We start from the raw sequence: 14,677 nt of genomic DNA, 5'->3' as shown, positions 1-14,677 counted from the left end.
TTTTATTTATTTATTTATATTCAGATTATTATACATAATTTTTAATTTCAAAAACAATCTTATTTCTATAGGTTGCCTACTAATGAACAGAAGGAGAAGCCTACTCAATCTGCAAAATCTCTTTCTAATTGGTCTGGTGGTTCTCAGTATTCGCCAGTAGAAAGGTTTATTCATAATGCAAAATGTATGTCCTTAAGTCAGTTCTGCAAAATCAAACATGTAAGTTGAATACTATAGAGCCGAATTTATCTTTACTATTACAATTATATTGTTTGCTTTTTGAAATTAATATCATTTTTGATTTGCTTTTAGGAAACTTTATGTGTTACTGTAGCAACCACATTAAAATTTGCTGTCTCAAAGTATGGATGGTTTTATTATGGCTGCACAAGATGTTCTTCGAAGGCACCTAATCCTGAAAAAGCTTATGAATGTTCATGTGGGCAAAAAGTCGAACAGCCTATACCAAGGTACATATAATCTAGATGAATTGCAAATAAATTTGGTAATGGATTTGTTATTAATCATATTATTTTCTTCGTTTAAAATACTATAGGTACAAGATTGAGATATATGTTAGCAATGGTGAATCAAAATATCGATTTGTATTCTGGGATTCCGAATGTGCTGCTATACTTGGAATGACTGCTGAATTTATGCATAACTCTATGGTGGAGGTACATTGTTATACATAAGTTAAAATGTTAATAGTTTATCGAGTTGTAAAGTTCAGATTATCACTCATGGTTGATATTTTATTTTTCCATTAGAATGGAGAAGATGATCCAATGGTTTATCCTGATGAGCTTGAAATGCTGTTGAATAAGAAAATGGCTTTTAGAGTTAAGGTGCAGCCAACGTTTTCCCAAGCGTCTGTTTGGAAGCTTTGTGATGATGAAGCCTTTGTTAAAGAGATTGAAAATGACTACATAGTAGAAGACGTATAATATTCACTTAATTCATGTATTATTTAAACATTTAACAAGTATAATAAATATTCGATGTTTCAATATGCAGAATCAGTCTAAAACTGAATATGCAAAGTTGGCACTACGCCAAATAAGGGAAAAGAGGGGGCTTTTTTGGCCTATAACAGCGCTTTAAAGCGCCCTCTAATCTGGCGCTGGCATAGGTAAAGACAGCGCTTTTTTTCCTGGTGAAAGCGCTGTCTAAAGTGGCTCTTTAAGCCCTTTAAGGGCCACTTTAGAGGGCGCTTTATAAAGAAAGCGCCCTCTAAAGTGGAAACATTTAAGGGTTTAGAGGGCGCTTTTACTGGAAAGCGCCCTCTAAAGTGGAAACATTTAAGGGTTTAGAGGGCGCTTTTACTGGAAAGCGCCCTCTAAAGTGGAAACATTTAAGGGTTTAGAGGGCGCTTTTACTGGAAAGCGCCCTCTAAAGTGGGTGGTTATTTAATTTTTTTTTTTAAAAAGCGCTATATTTATTTATTTATTTTAGACAACCTGTATATTGAAGCAGTACACCCAAAACTGTATAATTTGAAGCCCTTTTTCACACATTGCATTCAACAAGCCTTATATACAACAATCCATACATATACAACAATCCACTGATATATAATCGTTTAACTTCTAAAGATTCTAAATATACAACCAATTCATAACTTAAAAAGAAATAAAACTAAGTAGCAAAAACATCTCTGAGATGTATGTTTTTTTGCTAGCAGCAGTCTTCTTAGCAATAACCTCTTTTTGTTCAATATCAATAGCATGAACCTAAAATATCATAAAATTAGTTAGGTGATGTATAAGATCAAGAATTAACATTTTCTATGCATAAATATCATATAATTGTGTTTATACCTTTTTTTTTGATGCAACTGACTCGATTTGCTGCGTAATCCCCTTATATTTTTGGTCCCTTATCTTTTGAAGATAGAATTGATATTTGTTTAGATGGACATGTTCCATTGTCGTAGAGGGATACTTTCAAATATCCAGCATCATCATCATCTACGCGAATGAGGCTTGACGACAATGGAACATCTCCATCTAAACAAATATCAATTGATACTTTCAAGTATCCCTTGCCCTTGCACGAATGATTGACTTCATAATAGCCATTTTACCTGTAATAAAGAAAACAATTAAAATCAGATGACAAATGTAAAAACAATTAAAATCATAAAAGTCATTTTACCTGTAATAAAGAAAACAATTAAAATCATTTGACCTGTACCTTTTTCACTAAGTTCTCTTTCTTTTCTTGGTTGGAATATGTTCTACATGTCTCTTAACAACACGGACGGTTGGATTGATCCAAATACCCTCATTATGATCATTTCTAATATATGAATCATTTGATATAATATTCTCATCTTGACCATTTCTGGTAAACGATTCAATCTCAACATCAATATCACCTTGATCTCCAGTGTTTTCATCAATTACTTTGTTGGAAAAAAGAACTATAGACCATTTCGTACTTTTCGGATCATTGACATAGAACACTTGTCTAGCTTGAGAGGCTAGAATAAAAGACTCATCTTTGTATCCCACCCTATTAAGATCCACTTGCAAAAATCCTGACTTATCCATTCGAATTCCGTTATTATTTTCAACCCACTTGCAACCAAATATAGGAATTTGAAACTTCTCATAATCAAACACCCAAATGCGCTCGATAACACCAAAATACGACAGATTTGCAAATTTGGGGTTTAAGTCCTTCACACTTGATATGTGCATTGCTTCAGCTACCACAGTGACACCACTATTCTGCATAGTACTTTTATCATCTTGTTCTTTGGTATAAAATGTGTATCCACTGTGGTGAATCTGCCGGATGTCGATACTTTCCATCTATAATTCTTTCATCTGCATGCTAGGTCAAGTGTCTTGAATCGGTTTCACTACGAAACATGCGTCTAAATCTCGGAATAACAGGAAAATACCACAAGACTTTTGCTGGAGACAACTTGTTCTTATATCGCGAGACACCGCATTTAGGACACTCATTTAACGATGCATACTCATTTCGAAACAAAACGCAATCGTTTGGACATGCATGTATCTTATCATAGCTCATGCCAATAGAGCACAACATCTTTTTGGTCTCATATGTTCGATTGGGAAGAACATTATCCTCAGGAAGCATATCTTTCAAAAGGGCTAATAACTCTGTGAAACTTTTATCCGACCATCTATTGCCCGCCTTTAAGTTGTACAACTTTAATACCGCAGACAATCTTGTGAATTTAGTGCAACCATCATACAAAGGTTTCTCTGCATCACTTACCAACCTCTCAAACATTTCGGGACAATCCTTAAGATCTCCTTCAAGTGCTTCTGCAATCTCTTCAACTCGATCACAATCGTATGTATCTGCGCCACTATAGTTTGAGGCATAGGTCGTACTATCCCCCGGTTCAACATTCTCGTTACTTTTCTCACCATGCAAATTCCAACATGTATAACTTCGATCAATTCCATGCCTCATTAGATGCGATGTCAACTGAACTGCGTCAACCCGTTTCCCATAACAACAACCCAAGCAAGGACATATCATTCTACTGGGGTCTTCGGCGTGCGCAACGGCAAACTTAACGAATTCTGATACCCCATTCTCGTACTCTCTCGACAATCGATTGGAAGACATCCATGTATTATCCATTACTAATTAGAATAAACAAAAAACAATTTCAGAAGAGAAACCAATTTCAGAAGATACTCTGTGCAGGGCATTCATGTCTCCATTTACTCTATCAAATAACATCCATACCTAAACTTCTTAAGCTACTAGCTACGCTATGTACTGGTTGGCTGTTAATGAAGAATTCAAACACATTCGGACCTAGGTTTCTAATGATACTGGTGTTGACACAAAATCAGATGTTCATAGGTCGTATAACCCTAACTACTGGGTAATGTAGTCCCATTGCATGCGCTATCATGGTCACTAAAAACCAACCGTCAATTGCCTAATAAACCCAAACTATTTAAATGACTATGAATATTGAAACTTTACAGGTCGAAACAAACGTAGCATAGACAACAATAACATAAAACTGAAATGGGGCAAAGCTAAAACAAAACAATAATGCAAGTAATAATGTATGCATCGTGTACCTTTGATTGGTAGAAGGAGGAAACGTCGTAGATCTAACAGAGGTGGAAGGAGAACGCCTTAGAACCCTAACGTGAAAAAGAACGAAAATAACAGAGAGTGAAATAACAAAACGCGCAGTATGTTATAATTTTAATGTTTACTAAAGGGGACCTTAGAGGGCGCTTGTGGAAAAAAAGCGCCCTCTAAAGGGGGCCTAAGAGGGCGCTTATGGAAGCGCTCTCTAAGGCTTTCCAGAAGCGCTTTATAAGCTGGAAATGCGCATGGACTTATAACAGCGCTTTATTAAAAGCGCCCTCTAAGGGTAACCTTAGAGGGCGCTTTCTAAAAAGCGCCATGTATTGTTGTCCCTCTATCTCCTCCTTATTTTTTCGCTTCACCTTAGAGGACGCTTTATTACAAAAGCGCCCTCTAAAGTGCGCTGTCTATTGCTCCTTATTTTTTCGCTTCACTTTAGAGAGCGCTTTTGTAATAAAGCGCCCTCTAAGGTGCGCTGTCTATTCCAGTTTTTGGCGTAGTGTGGTCCCTAACAAAGAAAATTTGGAAACTTCCGCAGTAAGTATCTTCATTTATTAACATAATAATTTTCTATGATAAATATTGTATTATTATAATTCATTTTATATCTGACAATTAATTTTTTATATTGCAAGCAAACATTATCTGCATCTGGTGAAAATGATCCAGAATCAATCATTCTAATGACTCCGGCTAAGGATGTTGTAATTGCTGACAAGGGTGAAGAAGTTGATTTTGAAGCGTCTGGCGCTACGCAATTATCAGACACCAAACCATCCAAGAAATTAAAGATAGAACCATTTTCTTAATTAGAATTTTCGGAAATTTGATATTGAAATATATTTTATGAACTTTTTAGCACCAGAATGAGTTTAAGTATGAAGTTGTTAAGAACATGATATGTTTTGGTTGTAGGATGTGTTCTTACTTTTTTGAAGTGTTTATTTTGTGGGATTACAATTGACATTTATATTTCATGTATGGTTTAAAGGATGATAATGAGTATTTAATTCATGTGTGTGAAATTATTCAAAATCCTATGTTTTTATGTTGAACATTGTGTTTTGTGTGTTCTTTCAACTACAAAATTTATATGAGTATCATATCTTCAAATGTTACTAAGTATTTTAGATTGATAACAAAATACGTTGTCATCTTATGAAATATGTGTATACGACTAAATTATAAATAGATTATTGCATGTCATGTTTGGTTTCAGCATGCCTAATGGTGTTAGAAATTAAAAAAACAATTACATAAAAATTTATTATGAAATCCTTCAAAACTAATTATAGAAAACACATAGAAACACATTTTTTTACAATTTTTTTCAAAGTCTAATACATATGTTAAAATTGCAGGTAGTTCAGAAATGTTGGAGCAATGTTTGAATCTTGCATTCAACTGAATTAAGGATTTATAAAAAAGCAAGGTATAATTATCATATACAGTGAATTGTCTTTTGATTGGTAATGGAAAATCTACATTGTTTGTTTGAAATGATTAAGTTAAGCATGCAACTATACTTTTTACCAATCTCACGTCATCATATATAGTATTATAACTCAACATATTTAAATTATTTATTTGCCAAAATATAGTTGGGGGTTGAAATGAATAATTATGTCCACTGCCTCCTTTCTATTGGCTAGGTCAGTGGAGTATTAAAATAATTCAGCCGTAAGATAATTAATATTATGCATGATTTGTAATAAATCAATAAGAATATCAATTCTTTATACATTTAGTTATACAAGAAAATGATTGTAAATAATTAAAGTGGGCTAAGAAAATGGGCCCCACTAAATCCCACTATATATTATATAAAATATAATTAAAAAATTGATTCAAATATATCAAAATACATTAAAAGAGAGTTTTTCATTGGGTAAGGTGATGTATGATATGAATAATTTCCAATGGGTGAATTATTTTATGGATTTGGGATAAAAAGAGAATTTTGAAATCTTGAATTATGGTGTGGATTTGGAATAAGAGGTGGATTTCCAAAATATGGGGTGTTTTGTTGATTTGGGATACAAAGAGGACTTCCATCATTTTGCATAAAATTGGAGCATGTGTTATGTTGATTGAGGTTCATTTTCAAATGAAATGTGTACACAAAAAAATTAAAATAAAATAAAATAAATTGGTCAAATTTAGACTAGATGTGAGTGAAAAATGTGATAAAATAAATTACCTATTTATACTACTAAAAAATATTACCGTTATTTTATTGTTGTTGCAATCTTATCATTCCAAAATGAAATCAATATCCTGAAATCAAATTAGTTATTATTGTAGTTTTTTAAGGTTGCGGGCAGGTTTTGAATCATCACTTCCTAAAAGGTTGCGGGCAGGTTTTGTATAAACCTAGTTTTTTAAGGACCAAAGAATTGTACGAAGTTAAATCATTTTTGTTGCTGGACTTATTTCTCACAATTTTAACTAAAATTGTGAACCTTTTGTTTCAATATCTTTTGTTGCATTAAACCTTATTGTATCAATTGCAATTAATTTCAACATTTGGTAGTATTCATTACTATATTTTAAAAAAATGAGGTTCTGGTATTTCTTTTACATGGTTTATGTATTTTGGTTAAATAATCATTTATTATGAATGTTAATATTTGCACTTTTATACCTCAAATTAGTAACAGATTGAAAAATTTCATCCATTACTAAATAAATATATTTTTATTTCTTATGTCCAAAATCTCAATGATAAATGGAATGTTTATTCATAACATTAACAATGGAATGTTTATTATATATCAATATATCAATAAATTGTAAAAATATTTTTTGTATTATATTTTTTGATTATTTCCTTAATATAGTATATAAAAAAATTAAGCAAATTATATTACTATAAATTAATAATATTTTACTTTATTATGTCCCAAACTGGAAAAAGTTATTTGTGGAAAATTTTTGAACCCATTTATTGATCATTTAACATCCATTACATTAAAAAAAACTCTTATGCAATAAATTTGTGTACGTTGATCCAACCATATATATATATATATATATATATATATATATATATATATATATATATATATATATATATATATATATATATATATATATATATATATATATATATATATATATATATATATATATATAAATAAAAAAATATATTATATTTAATTTTTTAAAAATAAATTATTGCACTTGCGCGACCCGTGCGAACGCACGGGTCCTTTACTAGTAGTAATAAAAAATAAATGCTAGGAGGTTGTGACCCATTCATGATGCGCCACGTGTCGGAGCCTGTCAACCCACGTCTAGTAACTTCCCACGTACTGCTTCCAATGATCGGTGTCCATCATGGAACGTTTCACTTCGACTTCGACAGGATCACTCCCTTCGTTGACTTCGCTTTCCTGATTTCTCCCTCTATCGACTTCGCTTTCGACCGCATCTCTGTTGTCCTGATTTCTCCCTTCGTCGTGGTCAAAATTTTCCATCTAACAAGAAACTTGGATTTTTGATTTTCCAAATTTAGGTTAGATGTCTAATCGTTAATGATGCTCTACACAATGATGATTTTTCTTGCACCACGATTTTCCAGAAAATTTCCATCATTAGAAGCTTCTTCCTAGGTCGTGGGGTTTCAACTAACGCTACTAACTTTCCCATTACCACTTAGTTAGGCAACTGTCGTCAATCGAATGACCCTTGGTTGCCATTCTATTTGCCTATAAATACCACTTTTTCATGTTCAACATTTTTCTTTCTGCTTCTTCATCTGCACATTTTCTATGCATTCCTAGAAAGCAATATTACTCTCCTCATTTTTCTCCTTCTTTCACTGCAATGGCTTCCTCTACTCACACGAAGGACGTAGCAACCTTCAACATTGGCAACAATCCTATTGCATTTCAACTTACTGAAGCAGAAAGCATGAAACCTATTCCTCAACCCACCTCCAATGATGAAGTTGTTGTGAAAATCTGGCAACACCAAATGCTCATTCCATTTGTCGTTGTTGATAAACTCATTGCCTTCCATGGGGCTTTTCCAGACACCAAAACTCAACCAAAAAATGTTCAATCCTATTTTCCTGGTTTTACTTCCACTCTCCATCTAGCTTTTGAAAAGGACGGTACCATTGGCGTAAAGTTCATGGACCCAAAGAATAGAGTTTTCAGATCGATGCCTACTCCTGGAAATAAGGAGTATGTGGCTTGGCTTAACAAAGTTCAACACAAACGCCAATACCAATGGAGAAGTGTTGGTATCTTCGACGCTATCCAGATCTCGGGGCACGCCCATCGAATCAACCCATGCATGTTGCTGGCTTCGATGTATTTTTGGGAGGGTTCAACCAATACCTTCCAGCTTCCCTGTGGCATGCTGACGCCAACTCTTTTCGATGTGGCGGCTATTACAGCTTTATCACCTCTGGGCAAAACTTTTGACCCTACGCTTCCTACAGAAGCCACTTTTTGTTCATGCTAGCCTTCAAAATTATATCGAAGACCACCATAATGAAGATTCTATCGAAGCATCTGATGAAGAGCATATTGCTTTTCAAACCCTTTGGCTTTCATACTATGTCTTATGTCCTGGCTATTTACAAATATCCAAGAGTTACATAAGCCTGGGGATCCAAATCCATGAAGGTCGACAGGTTTCTTTAGGTAAGCTCTTGCTGGCTTCCTTGTACCACTCTCTGGGGCTTGCAACCCTAAAATTGAAATATCTTCATTCTACTCCAAAGGCCCTGAATTTGTCAGGCCCTATGTGGTTGTTGCAACATTGGTTAAACGCCACCTTTAAATACAAGTTGGGTTATCCGGTGTCGGAGCGCCTAATGCGTTTGAACAAGGATCAACCAGTCGAAGGTGCAAGATTCGCCTTAATGACATGTCAAGAGGCTCCCAACAAACACCTTTTTATGAAGTACCTCAACATGTTTATCGAGGCCAACTCCTTTGTTCCAGGTATGACCCCATTTATGGATCGAGGCTTTGGCCCAAAATGGTTTTAAAATCCTTTCTCAGGTGATTCTCCTCAAGCTACAGCACATTCGAGTTCTGTGTGGATGGCGTTTTTGACTCCTACATTGCTGTCCTTCAGGATAGAGGCAGGGTTGAAGGGGTATAGTTTCATGAGATACCAACCCAACTTGGTGGCTCGCCAATTTGGCCTTAGCCAGATGTTACCGAAATCTCTGGTGTCACATTCGAATGACATCGTATGGGCTGGTCGACCACTAAATGCTGAAGGCCATAAAGCTTTCTTAAGATTTCACAAGTATACTCAACGCCTCGAACTACCAATTTTCAAATTCCAGCAATCCTTTTTGACAACCAAAGACTTCGACGAGTGGTGGTCCGACTACCAATGTCAATGTTTTCCAAATGCACTTTTTTTTCAACACATGATCCACGCTTTCTCCACTCTCGCTGGCGAAATTCCTACTCCACCGCCGACTACTAACGCTCCCGATGCAACAATCCAGATTACCAATTCTGACGAGGCCCCAACAAAGAAGGTAACCACTATTCCTTTTCCTTTTCCTTCTTTGAGAAGCAAAAATAACAACTTCTTTTTCTCTGTTTCTATCTTCTAGGATCGAAAGAGGGTTTCGGCTACTGCTCCAGCCCTTGGAAAACCTTCAAAAAGACAAAAGGCGCCATTGACTCTGAAACCAAAGGTATTTCATGTCTTAGCGTTTCATGAGGTTTTAAAGTTCAGTCACCCTCTCACCTATCTTGGGACTTAATTTCCTGAAGAGGTGCCTTCGATCGACAATGAAGACTCTGATGGTAGCGTGTATTCACACATCTTTCCAACATCAAAGGTTCCACCAGTTACTTCGCCTATCCGGCCCGAAAAAAGAAAGTTTAGGTTAAAAAAACCCCATCAAGAACCACTTCTTCGATCGCAAAGACCTTACTTCCTGATGATCTTACTGAGGTATTTGCGCCTCATGGTCAAGAAAGAAAAATTCCCCATAACACACGGCTTCCCAGGTATTTGACTCCCCTTATTTTACCAACTCGTGAATCATTCCCCGACGTGGATCCTAACTTCTTTGTTATAGGGACATGCGGCTGATTCAACTCCTGCTGAGCCCACAATCAACGTGAGGGTCGAAAGTCAAGCAACTGAGACTCTCTTGAGTCCTCAAAGACAAGATGAGCTCCGAAGCATGTCGCCTGTGGCTCAACAAAATCTTAATACTCAGCAAATTCAGGCCCCTTCGACCGCTGCTAGAGAAGGCACTTCTTTCAGCACTCTAACTCCAGAAGAAGCTTTGGCCATAAAGCGAGAAAGTTCGGTAGAGGCCTTAAGGAGACTGCAGCAACTTCGTGAAATATCGACTGAGGCTCATCCCTTCTCTTCGACTGTCGTACCTGCTCCAAGAATGGATGCCACCGTCACTCTCAAACTTCAATAGTTAAAATATTATCTGTTTGAGCATGAGATTCTAATTATCATCAAAGAAGAAGAAAACTTGGCGCACGACATCCTTAAATTGCTCGACGAACTTGCCCTACATGAGCTTCCTACTCTGGTTACTAGATGCTTGATTGAGTTCAAAGCTTTCTTCACCCAACTGGTCAAGGATCTCGCTCTTTTTCATAATGTTGATTTTCAAATTAAAACGAAGATCAACGAGATGAGACTAGAGTGGGATTTTAGTGAAGACTGTGAGAAAAAACTCAATGACTTCGAGGCCAAGAAACAGGAACGTCTAAGCAAACAACAAGTCTTCGATCAACAAATCTCAGATTATCAAGTTTAAATAGCTGAACTCACTAAGAAGATTGCTGAGGTCGAAGCACAAAAAGCCTCTTTGGGTATAGCTGAACCTCTTCCTACTCAGGATGTCGTCGACCAAGAGGTTCTTAAAGGGATTGCACACGGTGAAAAGGCCCTTGAAATCAAAGCGAGGATCAACCAACTATGAGAGAAGAAAAACCTCCTTGACAACAGAACTGGTCATGAGAAGACCCTTTTCGAAGACTTTAAGTCTAGGTTTCCAGCTTGATGTATTTCTTTTGTCGAGGCAATTGTAGCAATTGTATGCCATCTTGGCTTTAACAATTAATTTCTTTTCACTATATTTTAATTTGAATCTATTGTAGCATAGGTTTATATTTTTTCAAATATTTCCCATTTACTCTTAATATTCTTCGATCAATACCCATCTCCTGAATTTTGTAGGCATTGTTCTTAAACATTTGGACTATTTGAAATGGTCCTTCCAACTTTGGTGACCATTTTCCTAAATTTAGATCTCTTTGATCCATAGGTAAAACTACCTTCCAAACGTAATCATTTATTGCAAAGGTTTTCGTCTTAATCCTTTTATTGTATACTTTGGCCACACGCTCCTTTTATCGTATCAACATGTCTATTGCAGCCAACCTTCCTTCGTCTAAATCAGTTAGTTCGTCAAACATCAATCTCCAATACTGTTCCGACGGGATATCATTTTGCCATTGCACCCTAACTAATTGTAAACAAATCTCTGCTAGCAACACATTATCATGCCCAAATGTCAAACGGAAAGGCGTTGAATTCGTTCCCTCTTTTGGGGATGTTCGACAAGCTCATGAAATTTGGTTTAATGTTTTGTGCCAATTCTTAGGTTTATTGGCAATGTGTTTTTTGATTAAACTACTTATCACTTTGTTGGCTGCCTCGACTTGGCCATTTGCTTGGGCGTAGTGAGATGTGGACGTAACCAACTTGAACCATGTTTCCGCCAGTGAACTCTTGCATCTTTTGACCCACAAAAACTGAGCCTTAATCTGTAGTAATGTTTCAGGAATCCCAAACCTATACACTATTTATTTTTGAATGAATTCAATCACAACCTCTATATCCACTTTTACCAAAGGAATAACGTCTATCCATTTTGTAAAGTAATTTATTCCTACTAGGATAAACTTTTTTTATTTCGATGAGGCTGGTTGAATTTTATTGATGACATATAACGCCGAACCTCGAAAGGGCCAGGGCTTGATAATGGCATGCAACTCAGTTGTTGGTACATGTTGGATGCTTGCATGCATCTGACACTCTTGGAACCCTTTGGCAAAATCAATACAATCTCTTAACATACTTGGCCAATAAACACCTTGTAGAAATAATAGCCATTTCATTTTATGGCTCGCTTGGTGTGTCCCAGAAGTTCCACTATATACCTCAGATATTGCCAAGTAGGCTTCTGTATATCCAAGGCACTTGAGTAATACTCCTTCTGAAGTTTTCTTTAATAACTCATTTCCCAGGTGTACATAACTTAAAGCTCTATACTTGATTTTCCTTCCAGTGTTTCTGACTGGATTTTCCAAGTACTATATGATTGGCTATCTCCAATCTGATTGCGACACATTTTCAATGGCAAAAACTTCGTGCCTTGCAAAAATTTCGAAATTTTAAAGAAATTTATTGCTGAAGACCTCTGCCCCCTAATTTTTGGGATTGCCATATTGGGTGACGATGAGACGTTCGACACCATCTTTTCCTTTACCTCGATAAAACCCTTGCGCTTTTTTTCGATACCTTGTACCCAGAGGCAATTTGTGCTAACTCGTTAACTTCTTAATTCTCTATTATGGGCACATGTATGATGCTGACAACCTCAAAGCACTCTAATAGTTGTGTCGTCATTGTAAAATACATCAACAGATTTTCTTTAATGCACTTGTATTCTCGTGTGATTTGTCTGATCACTAGCTCTGAATCTCCTTTTATTTCGACCTTCTTGGCCCCTAAGTCCCTTAAGATTTTGAGAACATTTATTAGGGCTTCGTACTCTGCTTCGTTCTTGGAACACTTTCCATCGACTTTACATTTGAACTTCGTTGTAATGTCTTGTGGGGACAATATTAAGATCCCAACTCCTGTTCCATTTTTGTGACTTGACACGTCGAAGTATAATCTCCAAGGGTTTGTCTCAACCATGTTTAGTGAAGGTTCAACTCTGGCGCGATCTACAATAAAATTTTCCACTATCCGGCCTTTCATAGTCCTCAAAGGCCTATATGTTAAAGAAATTTTTGTTAATGCTAGTACCTATTTTCCAATTTGAGTATGTAGAATGGGTTTATACAACATATGTTTAATAACATCACAATGAGACGAAACATAAACATCAACTAGTTTTAAATATTGCTTTAATTTCATACATGAGAAGTACAGGCGCAGGCACAGTTTTTCAATCACATTGTTCCTAGTTTCAACATCTATCAAAATTTGACTGAGGTAGTAGATGGGTCTTTTGACACCACTATCATCCTTTTGAGCTAACATACTTCCTATAGTCGTATCTGAGCAGCAACATACAAACTCATATTCTTATTCCTACTAGGCGGTAAAAAAATGGGAGGCTTTGTGAGGTACTCCTTGATGGCATCGAAAGCCTCATGCTGTTCTTGCCCCCAGTGAAAATAACTTTCCATCTTGATCTTGAGTAGTGACGAAAAAACCTTCATCTTGCCACTTAGATTCGATATAAATCTTCTCAAGAAGTTTATCTTCCCCAACAAAGACTGGAGCTGTTTCTTTATCGACGGAGGCTTGAGATCCAAAATTGCTTTTGTTTTGTTTTGGTTGATCTTGATGTCTTTCTTGTGTACCACAAAACCTAAAAAGTCTCTTGCATGTACACAGAAAGCACATTTTAATGGATTCATTTTCAATCCATATTTTCTCATCCTCTCAAATGAGCGTCGAAGATGATCATTTTCAGATGACGATTTTATCACAATATCATCAATGTATACATGCATAAATGTTTCAATAAAATCATGGAATATGGCATTCATGGCTCTTTGATAGGTTTCTCCAGCATTTTTTAAACCAAACAGCATCACAACCCATTCGTATATTCCCAAAGCTCCAGGACATCAAAATGTCGTCTTGGGAACATCATCTTCCTCTATGAGAATTTGATTATAGCCAAAATAACCATCAAGCATACTCAAGTATTTGAAGCATGCGGCTGAATCGACTAGCATTTATGCCACAAGCATCAAATAATCATCTTTTGAAGTAGCATTGTTTAAATATCTAAAATCTATACAGACTCTAGGAGTTCCATTTTTCTTAATAACAGGTACTATATTAGCTAACATTAGACATACCTTGTTGTTATGATAAACCGGCTTTTGAGGAGTCTTTCAATCTCCTGCTTAATCTTTATTGCGACTTCTGGAGCAAACCGTCGAAGATGTTGCTTTATTGGTCATTTTCCTGGTTGAATAGGCAATCGGTTCTCCATCACAGTTTGATCCAAACCAGGCATTTCTTCATAGTTCTAGGCAAAACAGTCTCTATATTCTTTCAATACTTAGATCAGTATAACCTTCATCGTTGACCCAACTTTAATGCTTATATATGTTGGTCTTTTCGTGACTCCATCTCCTAAATCAATCTCTTCGAGTGGGTCTTACGCTTGCATTTTCTACAACTCATTCAATGGGTATTTCCCAAACCCTAAAGGCTCATTGTCATAGATGAAATCAAGCCTCCAGCTTTCTGAAGCTGTTGTTGGGCCTTGTCGACCATCTTCACATTCTTTGGATTCGATAGCCAAACT

This window comes from Lathyrus oleraceus, chromosome 6, assembly GCF_024323335.1.
Source record: "Lathyrus oleraceus cultivar Zhongwan6 chromosome 6, CAAS_Psat_ZW6_1.0, whole genome shotgun sequence".
Taxonomy (NCBI): domain Eukaryota; kingdom Viridiplantae; phylum Streptophyta; class Magnoliopsida; order Fabales; family Fabaceae; genus Lathyrus; species Lathyrus oleraceus.
The sequence above is the reverse complement of the archived record's forward strand: the minus strand, read 5'-3'. Positions refer to the sequence as shown.